The sequence below is a fragment of the Tympanuchus pallidicinctus genome, unplaced genomic scaffold (assembly GCF_026119805.1).
Source record: "Tympanuchus pallidicinctus isolate F22 unplaced genomic scaffold, pur_lepc_1.0 scaffold4, whole genome shotgun sequence".
Taxonomy (NCBI): domain Eukaryota; kingdom Metazoa; phylum Chordata; class Aves; order Galliformes; family Phasianidae; genus Tympanuchus; species Tympanuchus pallidicinctus.
This window is the reverse complement of record NW_026294758.1, coordinates 44,831,949-44,848,298: the sequence shown is the minus strand read 5'-3', so window position 1 is coordinate 44,848,298 and position 16,350 is coordinate 44,831,949. Positions and strand designations below refer to the sequence as shown.

General features: G+C 37.2%; 1 protein-coding gene across 16 annotated transcripts in view; it reads right to left on the bottom strand.

Moving 5' to 3' along the window:
- Positions 1-16,350, bottom strand: part of PTPRD (protein tyrosine phosphatase receptor type D) — a 1,183,295-nt gene that overhangs the window by 687,208 nt on the left and 479,737 nt on the right. For all 16 annotated transcript variants that reach the window (XM_052700439.1, XM_052700447.1, XM_052700441.1 and 13 more), the window contains exon 5: positions 7,105-7,153. The gene's annotated coding sequence lies outside the window, so the exon portion shown is untranslated. The remainder of the gene's footprint in view (positions 1-7,104; positions 7,154-16,350) is intronic.

Genomic DNA, 16,350 nt, shown 5'->3' with positions numbered 1-16,350 from the left:
ATATGCAGTATCCCACGCTACTGCCCGAAACACCATACTGGGTCTCGAGAAACAAGTCCTGTTGCAACACAGCACCCCAGAAAGAATTGAGTCAGATAATGGGACTCATTTCAAAAATTCTCTTGTAAATACTTGGGCCAAAGATCATGGCACTGAGTGGATTTACCATATTCCCTATCATGCACCAGCCTCTGGTAAAATTGAACAATACAATGGATTGTTAAAAACTATGCTAAAAGCACTGGGTGGTAGAACATTTAAGCACTGGGAGAAGTATTTGGCAGAAGCCACCTGGTTAGTCAATACCAGAGGATCTATCAATCGTGATGGTCCTAACCAATCCAGTTCCCTACACACCATAGAGGGAGATAAAGTCCCTGTTGTACATGTAAAGAACACGTTAGGAAAGGCAGTTTGTGTTCTTCCAGCTTCTGGAAAGGGCAAACCTCTCCGTGGTACAGTTTTTGCCCACGGACCAGGATCCACTTGGTGGGCAATGCAGAAGAATGGGGATGTCCAATGTCTACCACAAGAAAACTTGATGCCAGGGGAGTGCAGTTAGTAATTCTATGTATATGTATATAGTCATGTGTGTGTAATGCATTTTAATCATTTTTTGTTTGTTTGTATGTATATATATATTTAAGCATGATGTAACAATGTAGAATGAGGGGTGGAATGTCATGGTTCTATGTTTTTTAGGTTTTTTTGTTTGTTTGTTTGTTGGGTTTCAGTATTCCACATCAAAACATCATGTAGTGTATGGGGCATTAAAGTGTTAATGCCCCAATCCCAGGTACCTATCCCTGTACATTACAGAAGTCATGGGATCTGGCCCTTCCGAGTGGGGGGGTCAGGGGGGGGTGCTCTCTTGCTGCCTTGCAGTGGGTGCTGGAGGGTGCTTTCCTAGCCATTCCAAGCTTTTCAGGTTTGACTCGGTCCCAGGAACTCTCTCTCATCTTGTCTGATTTATTAATCTCAATTTCAATTAAATTGTGTTATATTTCGCTATCTTGTATTCCGGTATTATAGTAAAATAAGTTTTCCTCCATAGATTGTTGCCACTGGTTTTTTCCTCCCTTCCTTCCTTCTTATTTTTGTGTGACTGGGGTGAGGGGGGAGGGCAGAGGCCTGTTGCCCCCTGTCACGGACATAAATTGATCTAGCCAACTCTGTGACAACTATTTCACCAGATTTAACATGGATTGTCATGCATGTAATTTTTTTTTTTTTTTTAAAGCTACAGATAAAATGGACTTTATTTTAAAATATAGTTTTGTTCTTGTAAATCTGATTGCGAGGAAAAAAAAAAATTACTACGGTGAGTATATTATCAAGTAACATATAGAAAGTACAGCAAGTATAATTTGTAATGATAAAAAAGTGACTTTTCTAAGATTAGTCTGTTCAGACAGAGTATAGCCAGGTAAACAGAAGAAAGAGGAAAATCTCTTTGTAGAAATATGGAGAGCAAAGTTGTTAATTTCAAATTTTATGATTTGCTGGTAGATTAAAGTACTGATGCTAAAGGTATGGCTCAACTTGTCATTTTTAATAAACATAAAATTATAATGAATAGAGTGTCATTGAAGAAACAGCTTTTTTTATGCCATTAAAAGACACAATTACATCTCTTGATTTGCATGAAACATAAAAAACTACATTCACGCCATTTTCTTTAATCTTTATCAACACATCTGGTATAGCTACCGATGTTGCTCTGGTGATGGTTGATAAAAAAAAAAGGTATTTATAAAATTCATAGAATCATAGAATGGTCTGGGTTGAAATGGATCTCAAAGATCATCTAGATTCAACCCCTCTGCTGTGGACAGGGTTGCCAGGCACTAGACCAGGCTGTCCAGAGCCACATCCAGACTGACCTTGAATGCCTCCAGAAAGTAAGAGTCCACAACCTCTCCTGGCAACCTGTTCCAGTGTGTCACTACTGTCTGAGTGAAAATTAATAGATGATGATGTAATTGAAGCCAGAACCTCAATTTTCATGAAATATCACTAAGTATTACTGAAATATCACTGAAATATTACTGTCATGGTCTTGTGACTTTTTTGTTGTTGTACTATACATCATAACATCATGTAAAGCATTGAGATTTAAAGAGTTAATGTTCTGGTTCTTTGGACCACTGCTTCTGGGTGCCTGGTTCTTAGTGGGAGATTAGGGGGGGGGGCGGTGCATTCCCCAAAGGACTTCACATCCAGAGGAAGAGAGATGGAGCTCCTGGCAGGTTGGGAGCTTCTCTCTTTGTTCACTGTCAAGGAGCACATGGTCCCCATCTTGTTTTTGGCCTGCAGCTTTAGAGTAGGCCTTTAGTTTGGACACTCTCTCTGTCATTTTGTTTGATTTGTTGGCCTCAATTCCAATTGTATTATGTTGTATTGTGTTATCTTGCACTCTGATACCATATCTAGTAAAAGAATATTCCTCCTCAGATGATTTCTTCTATTCTGTTTTTAGACCCATCCACTATCTCCCTACCCTTCTCTTTTTCCCTTTTCCAGGGTGTGGGTCCACAAGTCCGCTGCCTCATTAGTAATGGGACCGGCCCATTGACTTTTATTTTTCTCTCTCTTTCTTTCTTTTCCAGGACAGTGGGCCTGTCGGCCTACTGTCCCCTGTCATGGACACAGATCTAGAGGTAACTCAATGACAATCACACATCAGGAAAATTTATATGCAGAATTTTTAAAAAAGTAATAATGTCATGCAAAGTATAATCAAAGCTGTGAATTTCATAAAGTCCAAAGGACTGAATCCTTGACAATTTCAGCAATTCATTATAAGAATGTATGCTGATTATGGTGATGCCATTTACTTTTTTGAAGTAAGGTGGCTAAGCTAGCATAAAATGCTAAAAAGATTTCATGATTTCTGAAATTAAATAATTCATGGAATTAAAAGGAAAATTTGTGCCAGGTTAAAAATGTCTCTTAGATTTAGCATTTTTTGGTGCATTTGACCATTCATTTAAATGAATTCCTTCATTTAAATGAGTCCCTTCATGGTGAAAATCAATCCCTCCGTGCTATTTCAAGCTACTAACAGCTTCCAAAACAACTTAAATTATAACAAGCTAAAATTATAGTGAATAAATGCATGTATTTTGATATATTATCATATAATGCAAGAAGAGCATAACTTCTTCAAAAATCTATGAGGGACAACTTAGGAACTTGTGAACAATTGCAACCACTTATGTCAAACCAGACTGATGCAAAAACAAGGTGAAATATTCCACTAGCTTATGTTTTTGTTGCTCTCCATTGTTATGCTTTTTATATATATATACTTGTTTATAAGTATTGTTATTTGTGTGCATTAACTATTATATATTTTATATGTGGCCCATGACAATTTCTCTTCACTTAATGTGGACCTGGCAAGCCAAAAGATTGGACATGCATTATTTAAATAATGCTACTGGATAAATTCATTTAAAAAATAATGCTTATATAGTAGCATTTCATTGTAATTTCTTTCTTGATTGACTCCATTTAGTTTTAATAAATCCTTGTCTTCTGGTATTTACAACAATGTAATGTAATGCAAGACAGTCTTCCCACAAAATCTGTAGGTAAGTTTTATGGTGCAATTATTGCTGGTTGAAAACTATTCAAAAAGCCTTTTATATATCATATCAGTCTGTAAAATTCTGATGCATCTCTAGCTTAAAATAAAAAGAAATTTACTCTCACTGTAACATTCACCTGAAAAATCTGTCTTTTAGTTAAAGCTCACTTTCTCTCTGGAAATAATCATATTCCCAAGGGATGCAATGGCATTCTTAGAGGTGCAAATCAAGACAGTATAAAATTTTTCTGATGATGATTTTCCACAGATTGTCACTGTAGAATTTTTAATCAATATTTTTTGAATACATACACTAAAAACTTAGGCAGTTTTCAGTATAGAAGTCTTTCTCTTTTAATTTAATATGAAGTGTGAGAATATTTTATTCATGGGAAAAATATATTGTCTGGTTGGTTGCTTGTCTGTTTTATCTATTTTTGTAGATCAGACTATTTTTTTCCACAAAAGTCACTTTTTTTAACTACCAGTCCTTAGAAATAACAAGCTGAGCATCCAATAAAACTATGGTTCTTCACATATCATGCTAAATTCCTTTCTTGACACTACTTTCACTGACATAAAACTGTTGAAAATGTAACAAAGATAAATCTGAACAGCTATCAAAATATTTTTAGTTTCTTAGCATCCCAGGGTGAAAACAAATCTTTCAAAGAAAATTACGATGGAATGGGAAGGTAATAATAAAGACTTTATTATTTTAATTATTTTTCTTTTTCAGAAACAAATAAATATTTGGCAGCAGAAGATGGCATGGACACGTCTTTGACATAAGCTGAAGCAAGTTCTGAGTATTATTCTTCCAGTAACAAAATCATTGTCCTTCATTTTTTCTATATATATTTTTAAGCTTTCTCATGATAAAAACTGATCAAATCATTCTTAAGAAAAACTGGAAGCAATAACCTATTATCTTTTAATAAATATATATTGTCAGTGTTTTTAAACATAGTAAGATGCACAAAATGTGTACTGTTGTCATAAAAGTGCCAATATTACTTAGATTTATCCATGACAATTATTTTTTATGTATTTATTATAAACCAGGCATGCTACAAGTCTTTATAAAATTCTATCTGAAAAAAAAATAAATAAATAAAATATTGCACTTGAACGTGATTCAGAACTCACAAACATTTTCAACACTTCACTAACTGCCTGTATCATTGAAGACTGTTTGAACTGTCTACATCACATTTATTTGGAGAGAAAAAAAAAAAAAAAAAAAAAAAAAAACTATAAAAAAACTGCAGGTTACTTGTAGCATTGCAGAGAATCCCACAACTAGTTTACATCATTTGAGCAAGAAATGAATTATACCATTTTTCTTTCTACTTTGAACAGCTAGGAAAGTTTATGATATTGGAAATGAATAGTTTTCTACAGCAAACTCCTACCAGATTTTCATTGTTCCACATAAGGCAAAATTAAGTGATCCAATACAAATGGAATATAGAGCTTCTTTTCTACTGGATTTTCCCATTAAAAAGTTTATTTCTGTCATTTCTAACATGTTGTCTTTATGATAATTATCAGTTAACCAATGTGATAATCTTGGTTGTCTCCTATATTCATAAATACAAAATGTTCTTTAAGCTGTCTTTGGTATGCTGACTTCCCACATTACAAGCTACTATTGGTTTTGTTTTTCTTCAAAAATAAAGCTTATTGTACATGATACACGTAGATACTTCCATTTATTTTAATAGCATCATAAGGCAGAAATTAATCAACACAAAATCAATATCAAGTAGCACATTATTGTCATAAGAATTCTCTATTGACTTCAATGCATTATTGTAAAAACTCTTAGTGTTTCCTCAACTATTAGATATTTATAAACTTACAAAAGGCAGACATTCATATAGATAAGAATTCTGAAAATACTAGGCCTTACCACTACAAGAATTTCCATGTTTAGAGGATCTTTACAAGAATTTGAGTAAGCTATGTGTTCCTGTACACACTCATATCTAGAAAACAGTAAATATGAGAGATCTGGAATTTAAACTAGATTATAGACTTAAATTGACAACTCAAAATCACATGGAGGTGTATAGGAGCCTTCAGAGAAGCCCCTACAAGTGCAGAGTAGAGCATGTGAGACAGCAATACTCCACTCCTCAGTGAATATGAGTTTAAATGCAAGAGTTTCATGGAAAAATGAAAGAACAGGGTTAGAAATAAAGTGACAAAATGCCCAAATAATGGGGAAAACTATTCTCTTTGAATGTTCAAAATTGATTCTACAAAGTTCTGGAGTTTAGGCTTCTAAAATACAAATACAGTTTAAAGTTTAAAGGTTTTAACCCATTTTTAGAAAGTGCCATGGTAAAACATAACATTATTTCTGCTGTTTGTTTGTTTGTTTGTTTGTTTTTTAACTACTCTTTTCACATGAACAGTGGAATCACAAAATAAAACTGTCAGACTATACTCCTGGGTTTAGGTTTCCATTATCTAGGAGCATTGTTTGCTGCCCATATATATACTGTGCTTGACAGCTGTATGTGTTATGCAAATAAAGTTTCTTTATGAGTTTGATTTTGATTGACATTAATCCTATTCTCTCCTGTTATAGGAAAATCATCTGACTTTATTCTACCTAATACTATGAAAGAACATTAAAGCACAGGAAAATATTTTGGTTCTTTGGTTAAGTTTATCTCAGCAGCTTTATTATATCACATTCAAATTATTTTTAACAACATACTAAATTTCAACATACTTCAAATGACATCACATTAAACATAAGTTTTCTCAAAAGTCTTTGTGTATGGAAAAAAAAAAAAAAAGAAACAGAGATTTCCAATGATCTTAGTTTTCTGTCTGAAACATATCCAACTTGCATTTCATTTCTAAAGACTGTCATATTAAATTTCTGTTAAGAGGAAAATATTTTGATTAAACCCTCCATGTGATAAGAAGTTTTAATTCCTACTGTTCCTGTCCCTTATTAATTTTGAAGCTACAGTTGCTTATAAGAGATTCAACATAAAAAATTATTGCTTATGCTTGAAGAAACTATCATTTTAACAGTCACTCAACTTCTTGATTGATGTTATCTCTTTCCCTTTGAAATTATAGTCTGCTCCAGACTATGTTGTTAGTAGTCCCAAAATGCAACATTATTAAGTTTCCGAAGTGTAGCACTTTGGAATTTGCCGAAGAAATTCAGCAAAAGAAGCAAGAAAAAAAAAAAAAAAAAAAGAGAAAAAGAAACAAACAAACAAAAAAACAACGAACCATAACTGCTTGTAGATATATGTAGGTACAGAAATAACTTTTTCATCACATTCTCTTGGAAGGAAAAAAACAAACAAGCAAGCAAATGAACAAACAATAAGCAACTAAGAATTAATAACTAATATTACCAGACTAGTTACCTCTCTATATTGTTTTTTGATTCAGGAATCACAGTAATATGTTGTAATGTAATTCTTCCTATAAACGTTCAAAATCGTGGAAAAGAAATAGCAAAAATAGTCACTTACCCTCAGATTAGAGGATTGGAATTCGTTCAAAATTTCTCTATCCTGAGATCTGAAAAATACAGAACAAAAACCTATCAACATTGGCAATAAATGGCTGGATATTGGATATATGATAAAAAATTAGAAACCTGATATTTCAATACATCAAATAATTAACATACACATATATTATAGGAAAATCAATATGTTTAAAACATTAAATAGCTTTGGGTGAAGCATTCTGTACATCAGAATCTAAACTTTAATGCGTAATCATTTCAGGTACACACAAACACACACATGCACATTATCATCACTACTACTCCTCACCAGTATTCTGAGGAAAAAATTAATTAACTCTACCTTAGCTGAGAATCTGTGAATTTTCATGGTGCTTGATGCATGTCACTGATAATTGTATACAAGGAGTTCAGAGTGCACACTAGAGCTGTTCAAAGTTTGCTTGGGAAGTTTTTTGAGAATAAGTAGAGAATAAGCACTTCTTTTGAGTAACAAATTATTTCAGTGTTAAGACAATAAAAACAAAAAAAAAAAAAAAAAAAAAAAAAAAACAAAAAAACAAAAACCAAAAAACAAAAACCAAAAAACAAACAAAAAAAACTCCTTTAGACGACATTATAACAATGTGGCTCCAGGTATGAAATAAAAATAAGTTAATCATAGAGAAAATGTATGACAAGTATCAGTGCTTTGTGAAAACTAATGAATGTGCATTGGTGTGAAAGTATTGAATGGGGGTGGATGTTTATAAATCTGGGTATGTGAAAATTCAATTTCTTCTTTATAAGCAGAGGAAGAAAGATTTGTACAGTACAACTCCTCTATAAGCATCAAATATAAATGATTCACCATTGAATTAAAATTCATTTCATGGGACTGGATGTAATTCTTTGTAATTATTAAGATTTGTTAAATTTATCAATACTAAAATCATAGTTATTCAATTTAATAAGGCTTGAGGTTATCCGTTAAATTAATAAAAACAATGAAAAAGATATTTTCCTACAGCAAATTATTCTTCAACTTTACATTAATGCAAACTAATGCATAAATTTTAAAATCTTGCAAAGATATATTGCAAAATACAGAAGGTCTCAATATACATGAATAATAGAAAAAAAGGATGAAAAAAATAGTGCATGAACATACTATTACATTTATTTTTAAACTAAGTACAATTAATAAAAAAGAAGATTAAAAGCTGTATTAGCAATCTGCATAGTTTAGAGGAGATATGTATGCCCGTAATCTAGATATTCTATTATTATACTATGATAATCCATTCAGTGCTTAAGATATTGCCAAATTCTGGCATTTTTTTTTTCCTTGCTTAGGTACTACTTCTTCTTTTTATCTATTTATCTATCTATCTATCTATCTATCTATCTATCTATCTATCTATCTATCTATCTATTTTCTCCCCTTGTTTTTGTTAGTGATGGCTCAAGGAAGTGCAGATATTTTGTCAGCGTTACAGACATACTCAAAAAAATATATATACGTATATTTGAACAAGGTTTATCAACCAAAAATATGTGGTTACTTCCATGTTTTAAGATTCTAACATGAAGCACTGAGTTGAACATTTAAAACTGAGAATCACACAGGCCCAGAAACTTAGTAACTTCTACTTATTTGAAGACTTCAGCATATAGACCCTGAATGACTGCTGCATTCAGGTACAGGTTTTTTGAGTCTCTAAGCAGACTGTCCTGACAGTGCAGATGCAAAAATTATATTATTAAAAACAAACAAACAAACAAACAAACAAATAAAAAATCAATAATAGAAACACCTCCTATGTTAAAAGCTTAAAATAACTGTCTCCCTTCAAATAAATTTTCCTAAAATATCCTTCTGCATTTTCTACCTTTCTTTGTTTTCTTTTTTCAGTTGTTATAGAAGCAGTTGAATTGAACCACTAATAAGATCTGCCACAGATGAAAAAATGCCACATGATCCAAAAATATTTTACAATCTGATTGTATAAAAGACTCTAATTTTATTTGTGTCTCACATCATCCTTTGTTCTATTATTTTGAATATATGTTGTTTTGATATTACTGAATGGTTTTGATATAAAATGTTTAGCTCACTTGGGGAAAGAGTCTGTTCAGTTGTAATCATGACACTGAGGTAGTTTTATCACAGTAGAAAATGAGAGTTGTAAAAAAGGTAAGATTTCTTAAAACAAAGCTACTGAAATAAAAGTAACGAAACTTACTGAAAAAAACTGATAAATTGAATTGCAAATTGTAATAAAACATAATAAATGTTAGTAACAATGAAGTATTGAACATATCAAGGCTTATGAAGCACAGGACTAAGAAGAAAAGCAAGCTCTTCTTGGTATGCTACAGATAAATTTTGTTTTCAATTCTGCAGCAATAAAATTTGGCAAGCAAATTTCCACAACTTTTAGGCTAGATCCATTTCAGCTCTTGGAAGCATGTAAGATTAAATTGTATTAGGAAAAGCAGGATAATTTTTAGTAAGTCTTTTTTAATTATTCTGTGACTTAGCTTCAATTAAAAACAATGATAAAAACAAAGCAATAAATGTTAGTCTTGTAGATAAGTTAAAAAAATTAGTTGTATCTCTCCCTTCTGTGATGTAGATGATGCTTTTAGAAACAGTGCCAGTTAAGTTGAACAATTCAAATTTTTTTCTTACCAATGTTCACATATTACATTTGGATATCACATGGCAGATTACCTTCAGGGACTTAGCAAGGATGTACTGATCACTAAAGAAAGACAACTGGCTGTCTCTACGGTGGCATGACCACTATTAAATGCATCAAATCATGCAGAAATAAGAAATAATACTTCAGAGAATGAAAATCAACTTTTGAAAGACCATTTTGAAAAACCAGAGCAAGAACTTGGTGTATTAACAGGGAAGAATTCTACATCTTCCAATTCTACATCTTCCAATAGGTCTAGTTCATAATATTTCAATGAACAATAACCAGACTCCTGAATCAACAGACTTCATTGGTCAGGAAAAAAAAAAAATCCAAATTAGATCTTGAATATCTGATTTTGACTGATCCACTAGAAGTCCATCCTGTCATAACTCAGAAAACAAAAAAAGTACAGGACAGACCAGCAGGGTGTCGCCTGATCAGTGGCCCCTGCCCAGACTCATTTACATGTAACAGCCCAGCCATACACGGCAACAGAATTGATGGATTTAGTACAGCAATTTTGGCAGAAGCCTAAAGAAAGTGTGCCAGCTTGGTTATTAAGACTGTGGGATTATGGGGCAGAAAGTGTTTGGTGAATGGCCTGGAAATACCCAAGTTGGCCAGCATGACTGTCCATCCTGCTCTCAGGCAGAGGTTATATGTGGGTAATCAATATCTTGATGAAGATCATTCTATAATAGAATGGTTAATGGTGGCCTGCCATGTGGTATGGCTGAATAAGTCAGATATACTGCTATATACAGGGATGTGGTCCTCCATGGAGGACCTCCAGAATTATATCTGAGAACTGGGCATAAGGGAAACTACCTATGAAGACAATTTGATGGCCCTGCTATGGTCAAATTTCCAGCAGGGATGAGAGACTTGATTCTACAGCAAGTTCCCTTTCATCTCTATGGTACTTGAGTCTCTATATTTAATCCCCCTGGTGGCCTCAGAAGCCGTAATCCTGCAGGCTGCCCAGTTAGTGGCCGACCTGGGAGAAACAGAACACCTGTGGACTAGGAGCAACATTCAGATGTTGGAAGAAGCAGAGGTCTTGCCAGTAAGTAAAACCGAAATGCTGGCTACTCAAGCTCCTCAATCGGGATCCATAAGGGTATCCTGAAAACAAATGTTTAATGATTTAATTTGGGCAGGCGTCTAATTTGCTTGGATTGACCACCAGCCCAACCATGTCCTTCTCCAGCTCTGGAGACAACTAAAGGACAATCAAAAATTTCAGAACTACCCTAAGAAATCAAGGGTAAGGGTTATAGAAAGAATACCAACAATGACATGGAACCTAGAAGATTTCGTTGTTCCAAATAGGAAAAAAAAAAAAAAAAAAAGCCTCCTCAAGTGTCTTGGGCCCCAATGCCTGGCCCACTGGAAGACAAAAGAATTGGCTCTACCACAATTCATGGTGTGACAATGGATGTTAGTCCCCCTAGGGCCTCCAGACGGGATTGGAGGCCCTATGTAGAATCAACGATTTATTGGTCCCGAAAAAATATTCAGTTATGGTGTTAGTGGACACCAGAGCAGAAACATCAATTATCTATGGAGATCCGACGAAATTTGATGGGGACAGAGTGATGATTGGTGGTTTTGAGGGACAGACTATTCCTGTCACCCAAACGTGGCTAAAATTGGGGGTTGGGCGTCTCCCATCCCGGGAGTACAAGGTGTCTATTGCTCCAGTCCAATAATACATCCTGGGTATAGATATTCTATGAGGTCTGGCTCTCCAGACAACTGTGAGAGAGTTCAGACTTTGACAGAGATGTATCAGTATCCGAGCGTTGCAGACAATATTAAGAGGCCATGCAAAACATGGGCCTATTTGCCTGCTGAAACCGCACCGGATTACTAATGTCAGACAATATAGACTCCTGGGTGGGCAAGATGAAATATCGAGAACGGTGCAGGAATTAGAAAAAGTGGGCGTTGTAAGACCTGCACACAGCCCATATAACTCCCCCATATGGCCAGTGCGAAAGTTGGAAGGCACATGGAGAATGACAGTAGATTACAGAGAATTAAATAAGGTCACACTGCCTATTCATGCAGCCCTACTCAATATTGCCTCCCTAATGGACACATTAAGCAGGGAGATAAAAACCTATCATTGTGTCCTAGATCTAGCAAATGCATTCTTCAGTATCTAAGTTGCTGAAGAATCGCAAGATCAGTTTGTGTTTATGTGGGGAGGCAGGCACTGGACCTTTCAGGTCCTGCCACAGGGGTACGTGCATTCACCAATGTATAGTCACAATCTAGTGGCACGTGACCTGGCTGATTGGAGAAAACCTGATTATGTTAACATATACCATTATATCGATGATCTCCTGCTGACATCCAACTCACTGGAGGCAGTAGGACAGGCAGCAGATTCATTAACCACCTATTTACAACAGAGGGGATGGGCTATAAATCCCCAAAATGTGCAAGGTGCAGGCCTGTCCGTAAAATTCCTGGGCGTGGTTTGGTCAGGAAAGAACAAAGTGCTACCCAGTGCTGTCATAGATAAGGTTCAGGCATTCCCAGTCCCTACAACATCGAAGCAGCGGCAAGAGTTTCTAAATATATTGGGTTACTGGCGTTCCTTTACACCTCAACTAGCGCAGCTGCTAAGGCTACTGTACAGACTCACAAAAAAGGGGCAGCTATGGGACTGGGGGAAAACGGAAAAGGATGTTTTCCAACAAGCAAAACTGGCAGTTAAACAAGCCCAGGCATTGGGTATGTTTGATCCTACCCTCCCAGCCATGTTGGACATTCATGTTACTCAAGATGGCTTTGGTTGGGGCCTGTGGCAACACCAGAGTTCTGTTCAGACCCCCATTGGTTTCTGGTCTCAGGTTTGGCACGGAGCAGAAGAAAGATACAGTATGATTGAAAAACAGTTATTGGCTGCCTATTCAGCATTACAGGCAGTAGAGCCAATAACTCAAACAGCTGAAGTTATAGTCAAGACCACTCTGCCGATTCAGGGATGAGTGAAGATCTGACCCCCCTTCCTATGACAGGGGTGGCCCAAGCACAGACGTTGGCACAATGGGTCGCCTACCTTAGCCAAAGGAGTAGTCTGTCTTCATCACCCTGGAAAGAACTCCAGAAGATCCTAGGCCCAGTGACATATCACAGTGATGCACCAAAAGAAATACTGGTTGCTCCAGCAGAGAAGAGCCCATTCAGAAGGGAAAATATCCTATCCCTGAAGATGCCTCAAGTGGGTCCAGCAAGGGCAACCCGAGCAAGTGGAGAGCAATAGCATACCATTCTTCCACCAAAACAATCTGGTTCAATGAGGGGATGGTTTAGAGCAGCCAATGGGCAGAACTGCGAGCTGTGTGGATGGTTATAACCAAGGAACCCGGTGATGGCATCCTGAACATCTGCACAGCTAGTTGGGCTGTGTACTGGGGGCTCACTCTTTGGATTGCACAGTGGGCCACCCAGGAATGGACTATCCATGCCCAACCGATCTGGGGCAAAGACATGTGGTTAGACACATGGAACATGGTCAAACACAGGACTGTACATGTCTACCATGTTTCCGGTCATCAGCCCCTACAGTCACCGGGAAACAATGAAGCCGACAGGCTGGCCTGAGTTTGATGGATTGAGAATTCACCATCTGAGAACATTGCCTGTTGGTTACATCAGGGGACTGCCCATACAACTATCTGATATCACAGATCACAGAATCACACAGAATCACCCGGGTTGGAAGGGACCTCAAGGATCATGTAGTTCCAACCCCCCTGCCTAGCAGGGGCACCAAACGTACACATTCAGATCAGGTTGCCCAGGACCCCGTCCAACCTGGCCTTGAACACGTCCAAGGACGGAGCATCCACAACTTCCCTGGGCAGCCCGTTCCAGGGCCTAACCACTCTCCTTGTAAAGAACTTCCCCCTAACATCCAACCTAAATCTTCCCTCCTTCAACTTGGATCCATTTCCCCTAGTCCTGCTGTTGTCAGCCCTTTTGAAGAGTTTACTCCCCTCCTGGGTGTAGGTTCCCTTCAGGTCTTGATAGGCTGCAATGAGGTCACCCCGCAGCCTTCTCTTCTCCAGGCTGAACAAGCCCAACTCCCTCAGCCTGTCCTCATAGGGGAGGTGCTCCAGCCCCCTGATCATCTTAGTCGCCCTCCTCTGGACCCTTTCCAAGATCTCTATGTCTTTCTTGTACTGAGGGCTCCACACCTGGACACAGTACTCCAGATGGGGCCTCACAAGAGCCGAGTAGAGAGGGACATTCACCTCCCTCTCCCTGCTGACCACCCCTCTCCTGATGGAGCCCAGGATCCCATTTGCCTTTCAAGCTGCCAGAGCGCACTGCTGGCTCATGTTAAGTCTCTCGTCCATCAGGACCCCCAGGTCCTTCTCTGCCGAGCTGCTCTCAAGGACCACTCCTCCCAGCCTGTACAAGTGCCTGGGGTTCTTCCGGCCCAAATGCAAAACCTTGCACTTTGCCGTGTTGAACTTCATTAGGTTCACCCGAGCCCAGCCCTCCAGCCTGTTGAGGTCCCTCTGAATCTTCCAGGCATGCCAGGATTGCGACACTGGCTCCAAGATGAGACCAAGATCGTTGCCCGAAACAATAGCCCATCTTGCTAGAGGACACAATCCTCTCCAGCGATCCTCTCCGGCAGGTCAATTACATCGGGCCCCTTCCTCAGTCTGAGGGGGCAAGATACACCCTGACCTGAGTTGACACTGCAAGTGGGCTACCGCAGGCCTATCCAGTACCGAGAGCAAACCAGGCATATACCATCCAGGCACTCACTAAACCGATATCTGCCTATGGGATACTTCAAGTCATCAAGAGCAACCAAGGGACTCATTTTACTGGTGCAACAGTACAGCGCTGGGCAGAAGAAAATAACATCGAATGGCGATTCCACCTGCTATATAATCCCATGGGGGCAGGCCTCATCGAACATTATAATGGTATTCTTAAGGCTGCCCTGAAGACAGACTCCCAGTCTGTGAAGGGGTGGACGAAAAGAATGTATGAAACCCTGCGGGACTTGAATGAAAGACCTGAAGACGGCAGACCCAGTGTCCTGAGAATGTTGCAGATGACATGGGCCACTCCACTTAGGATCCAAATTATGGGCACTAATCATCAGGTAAAACCCCAGAATATTCTGCTCCCTGCCCCTGAGAATTTAGATCTGGGTACCCATAAAATAAAATGGCCCTGGAAGGTGCAGGTAGGACCCAAGTTAGATTAAACATCTACAAATGCTTTTATTGTAGGTAGGCAAAACTCAAATGCAATCCTGCATTGTTAAAAAAAAATATTGATTGAAAAAGTCACTTTTTTTTTTCTGTGTATAAATATTTCTGTGCCGTAGAATAGTCTTAAAATCTTTCAGAGTCTTTAGCTCAAGAATTGTGAGTTTTAATTAATGTTTCTCATATCCTTTGAAAGGTATGGAATAAAAAAAAAAAGTTATTTTGTTTCATACCAAAGATTATTTCCATGTATATAAAAATAAAATATCAATAAAATACTTCATTTCATTATGTTGTCCTGTCAGAAAATTAATCATAATTTGGAGAAAATAGGAACTGTATTTCCTGAAAGTAATTTTGTTTTCATTTCAGTAAAAGTGATTTATTCTCTAGATTTACAAACTCGCAGAAGCCATAGCACTACTCAACAGAATAAAAAATTAAATTTTTTGCCAATTCCTATATTTGCAGGATGTTTTTTTAATCAGTTATTAAATTTTAGAGCATTTTTAAATTGAATTTCTTTAAATCTCACAAGATCTTTATAATATGTATCATGAACATTTTAGAAAGAAAACAGCAAGCTATTATCATGTGGTATTATTTTATTCATTCTACTGACTTTGCCATTTAAATAAAAATCATTAATAAAAATCACAGAATCACAAAATTCAGACAAAGGTGCCACTGCAGATCATTGAGTCCAAAACCTTTGACAGAGCAGGCTCTCTACATTATACTGCAGGGGAAAGCATCCATGCAGGTCTTGAGTATCTCCAGAGAAGGAGACTCCACAATCTCTCTGGGAAGCCTATTCCAGTTAACCTCACAGTAAAGAAGTTCTTCCTCATATTATTATGGAATTTCCTGTGTTGCAGTTTTTAACCAGTGCCCCTTGCCCTGAAACTATGCACCACTGAAAAAAGCCTGGCCTCATCCATTTGACATCTATTTGACTCATGTATTTTAGTATAAACAGTGATGAGATCTCCTGCCGTTGCACACTTCTCCAGGTTGAGTCACGGGACTCTCAGGCTTCTCTTTAAAGGAGATGCTCCTGTCCCTTAATCACTTTTGTGGCCCTCTTCTGGACACTCTCTAGAAGATCCCTGTCTTTTTTCAATTGAGAAGCTCAGACTTAGACTGTTTACCAGCCTTGGCCCCACCATAGCAGAGGGGAAGGATCATCTCTTCAACTGCTTACCATGCATTTTTAATGCATTCCAGGATACATTGGCCTTCTGGCTGGTGATAATTAGCTAAACATACTGTTGCATTTTCAAATCCTTTTTAGAACAGCTATTA